Consider the following 13516-nt stretch of genomic DNA (forward strand, 5'->3'; position numbering starts at 1 on the left):
TATAAGTATGGACTTGCAGACCAACGTTTACCGGAAGACGATTGATTCCTCTTTACTGAGGCAAATGGCTTCGCGTGAAGCTGGTAAGTAATCGATCAGTGATGCAATTTAACGTATTGGGAAAGGCTTGGTGTAATGCAAGGCTGTTTAATTAACTTCCCTTTTTTGGAGGAAAACGGCTAAATTAACGAGCATGGTTTGTCGCAAAGAATCGAAATGACCGAGAGAACCAAGAGATATGATACCCTTCGTCTGGTGGGCCCTATGTCAATCAAAGGCATCCAATACCGATTTTTTAGTAGTAGTCTCCACAACACTGCAATAAATTTTAGGTAGTGTAAGTGTTGGTGTCTTTTGAAAAGCTTCGGAAATATCATTTGTTCGGATACGTTGGCGGAAAATGTACTTTGCAACAAACATTAAAGGAAGAAACTCCAATCTCTCATGCCAAATTCACGAGCTTATATTTTGGTACATTGTCTTTCCGGTCCAAAAATATGCTGGCTGACCTTTCATCATCCATAATATGATCGTATTTCGTATCTTTGGTTTCCCATAAATAATGAAACATCACTAAAAGGACACACGAGCCAATGCCTTGCCATAGATTATTTGGAACGTAACTGTGAATCATTGAACATTTTAATTTCCTTATTGCAAGCCCTGTTTATAATGTTGTTAATCCAAAGCGGATCGTAAAGTTCTAAAATGGCAACATGTCTTTTTTGTCCCACCTAAGGGAGGATTCCAAATGGTTCACGTATCTCGCTCGGTTTCAAATATAAACAACAGGAAAAGTTAGAATGAAACGTGACATTTTGAATGACGGATCAGATTAAGACAAGGAACTCCGTGTTGTTACAGGATCACGGAGTCCATTAAATATAAGACAAATACCTGTACATTTTGAACGTTAGTATGCGCGATATTCCCAGTGTATTTCTATTAATGTCCAATAATTGCTTAGAAGTGAGAGAACCAATCTTCTTCTGATGGGGAATAGAAAAAAAAAACGCCATCAAACAAACGGAAAGACACACTCAGAATATGAAATGCAGTTATGGTATCTGTATTTAGTAGTATACTAGTGTTGTGATATGAGAGTTTAAGAACGAGGACGGCACTTGAGGACGGCATCATTTCTTGCAGAAACACACGGCCGTTCCAAGCGTCACTTGGAAAATGAAAACAGAAACTCAAACACAAGCACAATTATCAGCCGAGATGACTTTAAGATGGAAGTACAACTGGCCCTGAGCAGGTTGACCTGCCCCATACATTGTCTAAAAAGCATCAAAGGAAGACGGGGAAGACCTGGTCATATAGGCCCTCCTGGCAAACACGGGCCACGCGGACCACCAGGGCAACAGGGGCTCAAAGGAGAGAAAGGGGCTCAAGGGGAACAGGGTCTTCCAGGCCCTCAAGGCGATCAGGGCCCTCCTGGACCCAAGGGTGATCCTGGGGAATCCATTTCAGCCCCTAAGATTGTGTCCCCGCCGGTGTCTTTGGTTGTCAATGAAACTGGCGAAGCCTCGTTGCAATGCGAAGTTCAAGGAAACCCAACACCTGAGGTCACTTGGCTGAAGCACAATTCCAGTCTTCTCGCAACAAAGCGGATAATGAAGTCACGTGGTAGCCTTATGATCAGAGATGTGACGTCCCACGACAGTGGAATGTACACGTGCAAAGCAAGAAATATTCTTGGGGAGATGTCATCATCGGCCACATTGACCGTTCAAGGTAAGAAATTACTGTGCTCTTAAGGACGTTCGCGCTAATTGTTTGTGCGCAACTGTTACTACGCAGGTAACGCGACTGTAATATGTCACGCATTACTTCAAGCATTAGTTAAGATCTTATGCCGAGAAAAACGCCGGGGAAAAATTACCAGGTCCACTAAAGAATGGTACATTTATTTACAATTCATCATGAAACGTTTCAAAAAAGTGTTCATGTAGTGTTTCAAAACTGAACCCCCCCCCAAAAATTTTGGGGTAAAAATTATACTTCCCCTTCCCAATTCTTATTTGAAAAAAAGGAACGCCCCCCCGCCCCCTCCCTCCTGAGGAGGCCATAATTCTCTCCGTCCTTACTTCATAGACAGATTTTTATCTTTTTTTATTTAATATCTCGTTTATCTTTTCTCACGTTTTACATCCCAGGCTTTGTAGAGTGGCATTTTCGATCTTTTATTTCAACTATACCGATTGAAAGACCGCGAAAAGATGGAGCACAAACTGGCGAGCGGGAGAACAATTTATTAAAGAACTCGGTAATTTTCAAGATGGCGGCTTGAGAGCTAGGTTCCAGGCTCTTGCTCGACCATGTCAAACAACCGTTTCCTCGGGACCTGAAATCGCGTCAAAGATTTAATTCTTTCCTTTTTCCCAACCACGGGATCGAGGATAGATCACTGACGTCAAATTCCCTAGACTGCTGTTGCTGTGTCATAAAATTTGACCCCCGTCATGTTTCTTACCAGTAAAAAATTTACCCCCCAAGAAGGGGCTTGTTTTAAAATTGTTCCCCCCCCTCTCCAAAACCAAATTTTTTTTTCAAAATTTTTCTTTACTTATGTCCGGAGTTCACAAAGTGGTTACAACAGGTAGCGCTTGCGAAAACGCTCGTTGAGGATTAACTCTACTGTTTACGACATACCCAGCGACATGCAATTTTAAAACCCTTCTGTTGTTGCAAGCTAATCCCACTCGTGCTGATAATAGCAAATTATCTTTAACTTGAACCAGAAACCCATAAGGGTTGAAACGTGTAACGCGCGTTCACAGCTTCCGAATATTCAGTGCGAACTGATTGGTTGAATGTTTCAGTGCTAAGTACCATATTTGGAAACCCCTCGCTCTTGTTGTTCCAAATATGGTACTTAGCAAATTGAATATTCAGAAGCTTGTTTCCCAGCACACAAGGGGCCGTTACACGTTTCAACCCTTATGGGTTTCTGCTTGAACTAAATGCCATAAACGCGATAACAGGCAAAGATGGTCATCTAGAACAAAAGAAAACAATCACCGAGACAGAAACGAAAAAAAGCAAATAATTTTCACAGAAAGGTCTTCAAATGAAAGAATAATAACTTTATTAACGTGTAGAGATATACAGGTTCCAGTTTACAATCGGAAACTAATTGAAAGCTTCTAACTAGGTTTGAAAACAAAAAAAAAAAATTAAGGTTTGCACTTGAAAAAGCTGGGAGTTTGGTTGACACCTAGAATAATATAAAAAGCATACAAAACTATCATTTCTCAGATTTAAAAAACACTTTAAAAGTTAATTTTCTTAAATTCTTCTTAAAAGCAGTTAGACGTCGAAATTCTAATGTTGTTACTCTACTTCATTCCACGACAGGACCCAACTATCTTAAACTATTCTCTCCAAATGTCATAAAAAAACGAACAACATCTCTTCCTTTCATGACAGGGGTTAATTCCCGTCATCTCACTAATTTTTTTCAATTTTCATGAATGGAACCAACTTTGAACTCTGTTTATTAACCGCGTGGCCATGGGCCGAGCACGGTTCTTGCTCTGCACGGCGTTTATTTTTCGTTTTGTCGGTGACCAGGCCCAACTTCCACTCGGCTATATAGTCAATGGTACTTCGAATCACGCAACTTATGATGTTTATTTGCCAAAAGCTGTTAACACGTTAATGTACTTAAAATTGTATGAATATTCTACTCGTTATTGCGCGCAAAATATAATGTCTTTTTTGTGCTATTGAAGCCCTTGATTCGAAGCGAGTATGGAATACATAAAAAGCCATTACGTCATTCATGGAATGTGTCGATGTTGCAACTTTCGCGTGGGCAGTGTGTTGAATAAGATCGTGCTTGTTTTGAACTTTTATTTCGTCAGGAGCGACAGTCGTTGACCTAACTGTGATTTTCCAAGTATTTTTCGCATTCTTAGACAAGAGAAGTTAATTGGCGTGCTGTTTTATTGAAGCGAGTTTGGAGATCGGGTGGGAGGGGGGAAATAAATATAGCCAAGCAAAGAACGTGCTAGAACTTGCAAGGATTACGTCATTGGTAGGGAAATAATCACCGTGCTAAAGATAGCCGTGGATAACGTAATTCTCGAATTATGTGATTCGTGTGACTACTTTGCTGGCCCTTTATTCATGTAAAAAAACCAATTAAATTTAATTGTGACTTTTAAGAAAGAAAGCTGTAAGTTGTTAATAGTGTTATTATCGTATCCGGTTCAAACCCATACATATCCCGAAGAAAGTTTCAGATTAATTAAGACCATTACGTCATCGGAGATTTCACAACGGCTACGACTGATGGTGCAATCGAAGATTTCACGTGTGTGTAGCCGTTGTTGTCAGTTGTGCTGCAGATTGATCAGGTGACTTTGTGTCATCAGTGAATCATCATGGACTGCTTTGGAATGTGCACTGCATTGCGACTATAGTGGTAAGAAAACAGATAAGTTTTCAAAGCGCGGTTATAATATCTAAAAGATCTTGTTTTTTTTCGTTTTGTCGGTGAGCTGAACCAAACTTCCACTCAACCATATAGTCAGTGGGACTTCCAATCACGCAACTTATGATGTTTATTCGCCAAAAGCTGTTAAAACGTTAATGTACTTAAATTTTATGAATATTTCACTCTTTATTTAGTACAAAATATATTGCCTTTTTGTGTTATTGAAGCGCTTGATTCGAAGCGAGTATTGAATACATAAAAGGCCATTACGTTATCAATGGAATGTGTTGACGTTTCAACTTTTATTGGTTGGGAAATAACCACCGTACTAACTTCTTGAATTATGTGACGCGTGTGACTACTTTGCTACCCCTTTACTCGTGTAAAAAACCAATGAAATTTAATCGTGACTTTTAAGGACAAAGCTGTAAGTTGTTAAAAGTGTTATTATCGTATCGTTCATACCCATACATATCCCGATGGAAGTTCCAGATTAATTAAGACCATCACGTCATCGGAGATTTTACAGCGGCTACGACTGATGGTGCAATCGGAGATTACTCCTCGGCTATAAGTGATGGTGCAATACGTTCGTGTGCAGTCGTTGTTGTCAGTTGTTGTGCTACAGATGGATCAGGTGATTTTGTGTCTTTAGTCATCAGTGAATCAACAAGGCCTGCTTTGGAATGTGTATTACGTTGCGACTATAGTGGTAAGAAAACAGATAAATTCAAAGTGCGGTTATAACATTTGGAAGATCTTGTTTCTTAAAGTTCTGAGCAACCCTTCAAGTCTAATACCGTTAGGTTTCTTCGGTAACCTACACTGTTAGGGAAGTTCATACTGTCTCCTAGGCTGCCTTGTTTTCGCTATCTCTCATTCCCCCTTACTTGTCCTTTATTCAGCTGTCGGCTTTCTTAATGTTATCATGTTTGTGTTGGTTTCTAATATATTTTCAGTGCGTCCCCGGATCACACAAAAGCCAGTGTCTACCACAGTTGAAGAAGGACAAAGCGTGAGTCTTCTTTGCAAAGCCATCGGTCAGCCCAGACCCCTCATCTCGTGGCGGAAAGCTTTCAGTCAAATGTTGGAAGAGAACACCGTGGTAAAGGCTGGTAAACTCACTATACGCAATGTCACCAAAGCAGATACGGGATTGTACGCATGTTCAGCAAGGAATCTACTTGGACAGGACAGCGCAGTCGCATTGATTACGGTGAACGAAAGGCTCAAATTTATCCAAAAGCCTCCAGCGAAAGTCATTGTATATGAGCAAAGTAATTTAACACTCGATTGTAAAGCCGAGGGTGAAAACGGCATTTTTTGGAAAGTTACAGGCCAAAATCTTCTGGCTGGTCACATGCGAACCTTCCCAAATGGAACTTTGCTTCTTGAAAACGTTTCGACCAATGATGCTGGTTCTTATTCCTGCGTCGCTAAAAACGTTCAGCGTTCCATTGAAACGACATCTGTTGTTGAAGTGCGGCCTGTATCTTGCAGCAGTATAAAGGGAAAGCGCTCGGGAAATTATGTGATTGATCCTGATGGTGAAGGAGGCGTGAAGCCATTCAGTGTCTATTGCGATATGCGTGACAAGGGTGGGGTTGGCGTGACAGTCATCAGTCATGACAGTGAGAGCAGAACCCATGTTAATCAAATCAGTGGATGTTATCGTGCAGGCTGTTACCGAAAGGATGTGACTTACATTGGCGCCAATCCTGCTCAACTAGCAGCACTTACTCGAGTGTCACAGAATTGTGAACAGTTAATCAAATATGAATGCAATCGTCATTCGCCTTTTATTGAAAGTCAATTTGCTTGGTGGGTGTCACGTGACGGGATACGGATGGAGCACTGGGGCGGAGCTACTGGTTACAACCAAATGTGCGCATGCGGAGTCACGAATTCGTGTTCCATCAGCGGTAGAAAGTGTAACTGCCCCACCAACGGTGGTTGGAGCGAGGATAGTGGTCTTCTAACAGACAAGTCTGCATTGCCTGTTTCACAGATCAGACTGGGAGACTTGAATGGCTCACACGAGGAAGGGTATCACACGTTTAGGAAAATTAAAATGTTACGGTTAAGCAAAAAACAGGATTACATCCCATAAGCTCACTAAATCTTGTTTGTAAGATTACATACCATGTGAGTGCGCCAAGTGTTGCCAAGCTGTAATTTTATGGCGGAAGCGAAATGAAGCTTGTTAGCTATTTACCGAGTCATATCCGAAGCGCCTTCATGAAACAATTGTCAAATTGGTATCCTTGACAAAGCGGGGAAACGCAACTTTGTTTTTTTTTTCATAAACTGAAGCACCATCGTGCAAATTTCACTTCTCAACGACGAAAACGGGCCATGAAGTGACATTCTTGCATTGTAACTATCGTTCCATCCAGTTCCCAATCTTTGCAAAAACGACAAACCCGAGTTGGAATTTCGTTATGGTGTCTGTCACGAGATCCACATAAGGAAAGTTAGGAGAGCGGGAAAGGAAGAGGATTCGACTTATCTTAGAGTTGTTGTGTTAAGCTTAAAATTGATTGCCAAGCACAGATACAACAGTTACTTCTTTAAAGCCATTCACAGAAAGCGAGGAAGACACACTAGCAATCATAGAATGATTACATAAATGTGGCTTTGCGTTTGTCACCAAGAGTAAACGACGCGACAGGATGGCCTTTATCATAAAATCATGAAAAGTCCTCAGCATTCAAGCGTAGGTTTCTTTTTCTAGTTCTTGCTCGAGAAGCTATGACTATAACAGACAAGAAAAGGCTTGAAAGAAATCGGCTTTAGGCAAACGACATACTTCAGCCTGTAATTTGATTTTTCCTGATTGAATGCTAAGCTTAAGAATGTCCTTGCGCGACGCCATACAAAATTTGATTTGCCCTTCCTCTACAAAATGCTAAATCTCGATGAAGAGACAAGCGTCATTTTTCATCTCGTAATTAGGCGGAGGGGTGCCTGGTCTTAAATCGAAAAATGTTGTCATCATCGTAAAATGTATATTTTTATTTTGACAAGTCCAAGGGTCAACTTTGTACCTGGAGATATTTTGATTATTAACAATAAAAATCATAGTAAGGATGACGGCAGTAAAATATTTTAACGATCGAAGAGAAGGTGAATATTTACCACTTTCACTGACATTGTGGTGAGCAATTGTTTTAGTATATGCCACAAACGTTTAAAGACCTACGGACGAAGAAACGTACGATTACTGAAAAATATTTTGTTTTCGCTTTGCTTGTTCGGAGACTACTGATACTAAGTCAAGTGAAGCTATGATCCTCGCAGTTAAATCATCCACGAATTAACCACTCAAAACGCGCAAAAATCGATATTCACTTGTGTGGCATATACTAATAGTAATAGTAAAATATAAGTTACGTAGTTTTACCTTTTAAGAATATTACAAAGAACTTTTCAATTTATAAAATTCCAATCTAAAATACTGTGCTGTAAAAAAAACATGCTATAAAGGAGAACTCTACGCTAAAACCGATTATTTTTCAAATTAACAAGGTCACTGCTATGTTTAAAATTGATAGCTATTGTAAGGCGAAGGTCTTTATGTATAAGTAAATCACCTAATCAAAATACTAGCCTATAAACTAAAACAAGGCTTAAGCTTAGCCCTGACTCTATTCAAAATGGATATACAATAAATTGGAGGTCGAGATAGAAGAAAAGATGAAAGCATCTTTGGTTGTGGTGGTCCGTTATCATTTATCAAATCTTCGAAGATGTGACCGTTTCTCGTACTGCGTAGAAGCTTCTTTCTTCAAGTGTAAACTTTGTTCCTGTGAAAGAAGAACAAAAGCATCGTTGTTAAAGGCTTCTGAAGGAGCGGTTCTCAATCCAAGACAACGAAAATAAACTGACTGTAAAAATCGCGTTGCAATGAAGAGAATGAGGCAGCGTTTACACGAACGCGGTTTCCGATGCGGTTACACCTTCTGTTTACACGACACCGATCGAGCCTGTTGCTGATACCGTGTCGATTTGAAACCGCTGCCAAAAGTGGAGCGTTTTCAAAACGATGCGGGTTCATCTGCCGTGTCAACAGCGAAACCGCATCGATTTGAAGACGGTTACAATTTTTGCGCGAAATTGGCATTGTTCAATTCAAAATAACGAATTTAGCACGTAGTGCAGCGCTCGCTTATACCATCACGGCTTGGATTTTCTGGCGAAAACGATTCCGTGTAAACACTTCCAAACCGCATCGATTTTGACGCGGTTTCAAAGTCATGAAACTGTGTCGAAGTGAAACCGCGCTCGTGTAACCGCTGCCTGAAACAGAAATCAATCAAAATGAACAAATACGCTTTAGCAACGAAAGTGAAGTAAAGTACATTTAGCCACTACCCTCGTGTCTTTTATGGGCTAATTTACAATTCTGTTTTGGGAGATATTAGCCAAAAAGCTAGTTATGAAGCTTACAATGCGTGAATTGTGAAAATGACAGACACTCCGTCCAGAGAAAAAGGACCAGGTCATTTGTCACGGTGGATTTTTAAAGTCCACACCATTTCCTTATTCGGGAGTTCAAGAAACGGCGACCGCTACGACAACGAAACGAAACAAGAATATCGTTGGTTTAAAGAGGAAAAATAATGATCATGATGCACGTGCGATACGCATTTTCGCACGTATTTTTGCGGTACATTGCGTAGCAACGACTGGCCAAGCATGCATACAAATGTGAACATTTTATTCTCCCTTTTTACTCTGAAACCACTCGTACCCAATTAATTTTTATGGTTTTTTTCGCCCACATTGTACGACGTGAACTCTCCGTCGCAGTTCTTAAAGTCCCAATTTCAATTGGTTGCGTACTTTTCCCGCGCTGGGATAACTACGGGACAGCTGCGGGACTATATATTGTAGGCCCCTCTCAAATACGTAAAAGCATACGACCACTGCCAAATATGGAAAAATGCATCCGTCAGTTTTTCAGCGCGGGAAAAAATACGCAAAGATTATCAAACGCGGGAACACGCACCCAATATGACAAAAACGGTTCCACTTCGATTCAACATGTTTCAACACGGTTGAAAGGTGGAGGAAAACGGTTTCGACATTGCTGTTTAACAAAATGGAACGGATATTGAAGCAAATGTTGAAGCCACTTGCCCGGCCATTAGAGAGTTAAGGCTGGGACAAAGGCAACGTCCAACGAAAACGTTACTCCAATACATAACTTAGAGCTATCGTAAGTATTTCGCGATTCAGTATACAAAAATTTTTGCAATTGCGTAAAGAAGCCTAAAAAAATTAAGGACTTCAACGGGGTTTTGAACCCGTGACCTCGCGTAACCGGTGCGACGCTCTAACCAACTGAGCTACGGATATGAAATCAAGTGAAGCTATGATCCTCGCAGTTCTGAACGCAATTTTTGCAATGGCGTAAAGAAGCGATTATTTTTAATTTTTTAACCAATAATAATACTATCGCTTTGTGGCGTTGCCGCCTTGTCTTTGCCGTAGCCGTCGTCGTTGCTTGACCTCCCCAATTATGCTACAAATACCAACTGAAGTGCGGAGTTTTCCCGCTGACGGTCTTTCTACAGTAAAATCTGACTAGAGCTCAAATAACACAACCCAGAAGTTTGGAATGTTGAATTTACTATTGAGAGAAACTTTAAAAATGCATCCCGGCCCAAAACTTAACCTGCAGACAATGTACACAAGCCTATCACGACACTGTACGCAAATGACATACCGCTTATTTTTCTCATCGACAAGTGGCTTTACCTCTTCATCGTCCATCAACCTAAAGCAACAAGAAATCACGCGTTAATCAAAGTTAATAATGGAGTCCTTCGATCAACTCAGCGCAAGTGGAGTCTAAGTGAAGCCAAAGCCAAGAGTGGTGCGAAGGAGCAAAAGGCTGCGCTCGGTAAACCTCCTCGTTTCAAGAGAAGGTGAGCGAAAACAATCTCACGTATTTCGCAACTCTTTCATTTCGTCCACGTTCTACAAATATGGGTGAGTTACTTTCTTACGGTTTACTTTAATGAATACCCTCTAAAGAGCGTATACCAGGTTCACTCTCCCTGCTTAACGACTCCATGTACTTACATTATCCCTTAGCAGTACTTTGTGATGTGATTAGACGGGAAGTACTTTGGTTTTTCACTATGAAAAACTAACTCTCCGGGGAACGGAAGATACGTTGGAGTCCCGAACTTGGACTCTATGTTTATGCAAATATTGTCTTTTCTTTCGTGTACAGAACATAGCGGCGGATCACGTGCGTGAACAGGCTCTGTGAAGCTTTCACACTTTACAAAATAGCCATTGTTTCGAATGACTAAACGACTAACATTACAATTACAAAATAGAGTTTTAAAACGTTTTAACCCAGTGTACGACGATGTGGCGCCATTGCCAACGCCTTTTCGGAATCCTGGTCCTTGCGGGACTAAATAAACTTTCAAACCCTGGTGAACATACAAGAGAAAATGTTTTTTTCTTGCCTGAGTCTTAAGCTCGAGAAAGTCCCCGTTTTTTGGATGATGCTGTGAGGAGCAACACAACGGCTGCAACAATGCACAGGACACCCAGTGATATGACGACATATTCCACTATATGTGATACAGCGATGAGCGGGTGAACCTTCTTTCTGAACTCTGCTGCTTTGGCGTCAGGTGATCAAGCCAGTCTGCCAAACCAGCGTCAGTAAGCGATGGATACAACAAACAAGCAAACGAACAAAAGCGACACCAGTATACTTCTTATCAGTTAGTGTGCTTTAGTAAATTAATCAGTTTCACGCAAAGTCTAAAAAAACATACTTGAACGGGATTTGAATCCATACAATCGTGGGATTGCGCTACACATGCAAGGCGCTGTTACACTGTGCAATCGTTCGTGCAACTTGTCTCGCAACGCCATTGCGAGACAACTTGCCCAATGTAACTGTTGTGTAGACAACAAACGGTATTTCGGTTCAGAAAACTCACGGTTTAATTTCACGGTTTCTTTAGTTTTCCATTTTCATCTCGACTCTAGCGACGACTCCGACAACTAACTCGAAAACCTGACCGCGTGCGAATTACAAAATCAGAGTAACTGTCAATCAAAAGTGAAATCTGGTCACAACAAAACCTACGCGTACAATTGCGTGACGCGTGACTCAAAATGTCTTTTGTCCGGTAACATACCTTGAAACGGCCAAAGACGTTGCGAGATCAGTTTGCAGAAACTGTTGTGGAAAGTAAAATTGAGTTCTACTTTCCGCGACGGTTGGAACGAATTCCTTAAGCACTGCGGCGCAGTGTAACATCTGTCGTGCAATTTGTCACGCAATGGTTTGCGGCACCAGCCAATGAAAATGTTCCTTTAGTAACCGCATGTGATCATCGAAACGAGACAAGATGCATGAAAAACGTTGCTCAGCGTAACACCCCTAAAACAACATGTTTCGTAAGGTGAGAACGTGTCATAAAATGGCGTTGCGACGCAAGTTGCACGAAAAATTGCACAGTGTAACCGCGCCTGTAGTATGAGTGATTCTCTATTTAAACTCAGTAAAAATCTTCAGTATATGCAATAGTCAGCCCGCGGCGCCGAAATTAAGGAAGATACGTGGTGTATTTTGTCATTTAGTGGTTATCTAATTGCACAAAATTATCTAAACACGGTAAAACCTTCAGGGTTAGGATTAGGATTATAGCGTTAGGGTTAGGTTATAATTAGGGTAATTCTATAATTACTGAACGTTTTATACCTTGTTTAACAAAAATTGAAACAACAGAAAAAGAGACATCAAGTACCTACCGAACTTAAACAGTCGACCAATAACATCACGACGTACTTGACCGATCACATCGACGACCAGAGACCGACGTTACACAAATCACTTGACTCTGAAGATGAATTCCGCTCAGGTTGTCGAAACGTCAGTCAATGTCATCCTTAAAAGTACTTCTCAGGACTACACTGAACCGACGATCGTACTTCACTTAATTATGAAACTCAAAAAAGGCACTGTGACTTACCTCAGAAGCATACATGACAGGAAGGATTACTTTTTTAATTTGCCAGTCGTTTCCCTGTGAAATACAGACACGATAGGTTAGCGGCCACTATTTACGAAACGGTGAAGGACAGAAAATTAATTTACCACAGATAACAGGGACATACGTGACGGAACGATCTCACTGCGTTCAACAATTCTATGGATTTGCATAACTGCTCTAATAGTTGATCCGCATAAACTTTGAATTCCAAGGGTAATATTGAAGGTCCACACATTTCTTTGTTTGATGCAGCTGAGCTAAAAAGCGTGTACTTGCGTTTTTTCCATTTTTCACAGATAATTCCCTTTAGCCAGGGCGGCGCTTACAGAGAAATGGAGTAAATTTTGGAAAAAAAAGTGGTTACACACTTCCTTTTCACATCTATGTCGTCTTCACCGGTCAAAGTTTGCGCGTACGTAATTCAGCTATTACAACACACTGTAATTTCGCGCGCCGATTGCCCTTGTTTCGAAGATCAACTGGTCTAATGATGAAGATCTGGATCTCCCCAGCTGCAGCAAGACCAATTTTTTTTTTTTCAACGTTCATCAACCCAAAGCAGAACTCCACGCAAATCATTGTGCTAAGCTCAAAAAAGATGGTCCTCTGCCGTTTTGGGCTGCCTTTTTCTTGACAATGGGTGGAATACTGTTGTTTTTTTGTTTTTTTTGTTTTTATTTTTTTTTTTTTTTTTGGGTTTTTTTTCCCGTTAGTGTTGGAAAGTCAAAATGCAACCTTTCATAGGTTATTGAAAAAATGAATTTAAAGTCCAATTACTTTTTGTTAACTCGTCACCGTTTAAAGTGTCCACCGATTCTCAAGCAACATTGATCTGAACCTCTTTTTGCAGCATGCATGACAAACGCCTGTTATCTGATATTGTGGAGAAAAGAACAACAACAATTTTCATCTGGGACAGATTATTTTGCAGGTTATAGGAAAGAACTTAACCAATTGTAAAGAGGAATGGGAACCAACCCCGCTTAAGGTCCGCGCGAAATTCAAAAAATTTGTCAATGGCACGAAATGGAAGGAA

General features: G+C 40.7%; 1 long non-coding RNA gene and 1 pseudogene across 1 annotated transcript; one reads left to right on the forward strand and one right to left on the reverse strand.

Annotated features, from left to right (window-relative positions):
• LOC137999888 (uncharacterized) overlaps nucleotides 1-6531 on the forward strand; it is a 6683-nt pseudogene extending 152 nt beyond the window's left edge.
• A 910-nt stretch (nucleotides 6532-7441) lies between these two features.
• On the reverse strand, nucleotides 7442-10222 carry LOC137999912 (uncharacterized). The gene is made up of 2 exons (XR_011123031.1): nucleotides 10179-10222; nucleotides 7442-8253 (listed from the first exon to the last, which is right to left on the reverse strand). It is a non-coding gene; the product is annotated as an uncharacterized lncRNA (long non-coding RNA).
• Between the last annotated feature and the right edge of the window lie 3294 nt (nucleotides 10223-13516).

Source organism: Montipora foliosa, chromosome 4 (assembly GCF_036669935.1).
Source record: "Montipora foliosa isolate CH-2021 chromosome 4, ASM3666993v2, whole genome shotgun sequence".
Lineage (NCBI taxonomy): Eukaryota > Metazoa > Cnidaria > Anthozoa > Scleractinia > Acroporidae > Montipora > Montipora foliosa.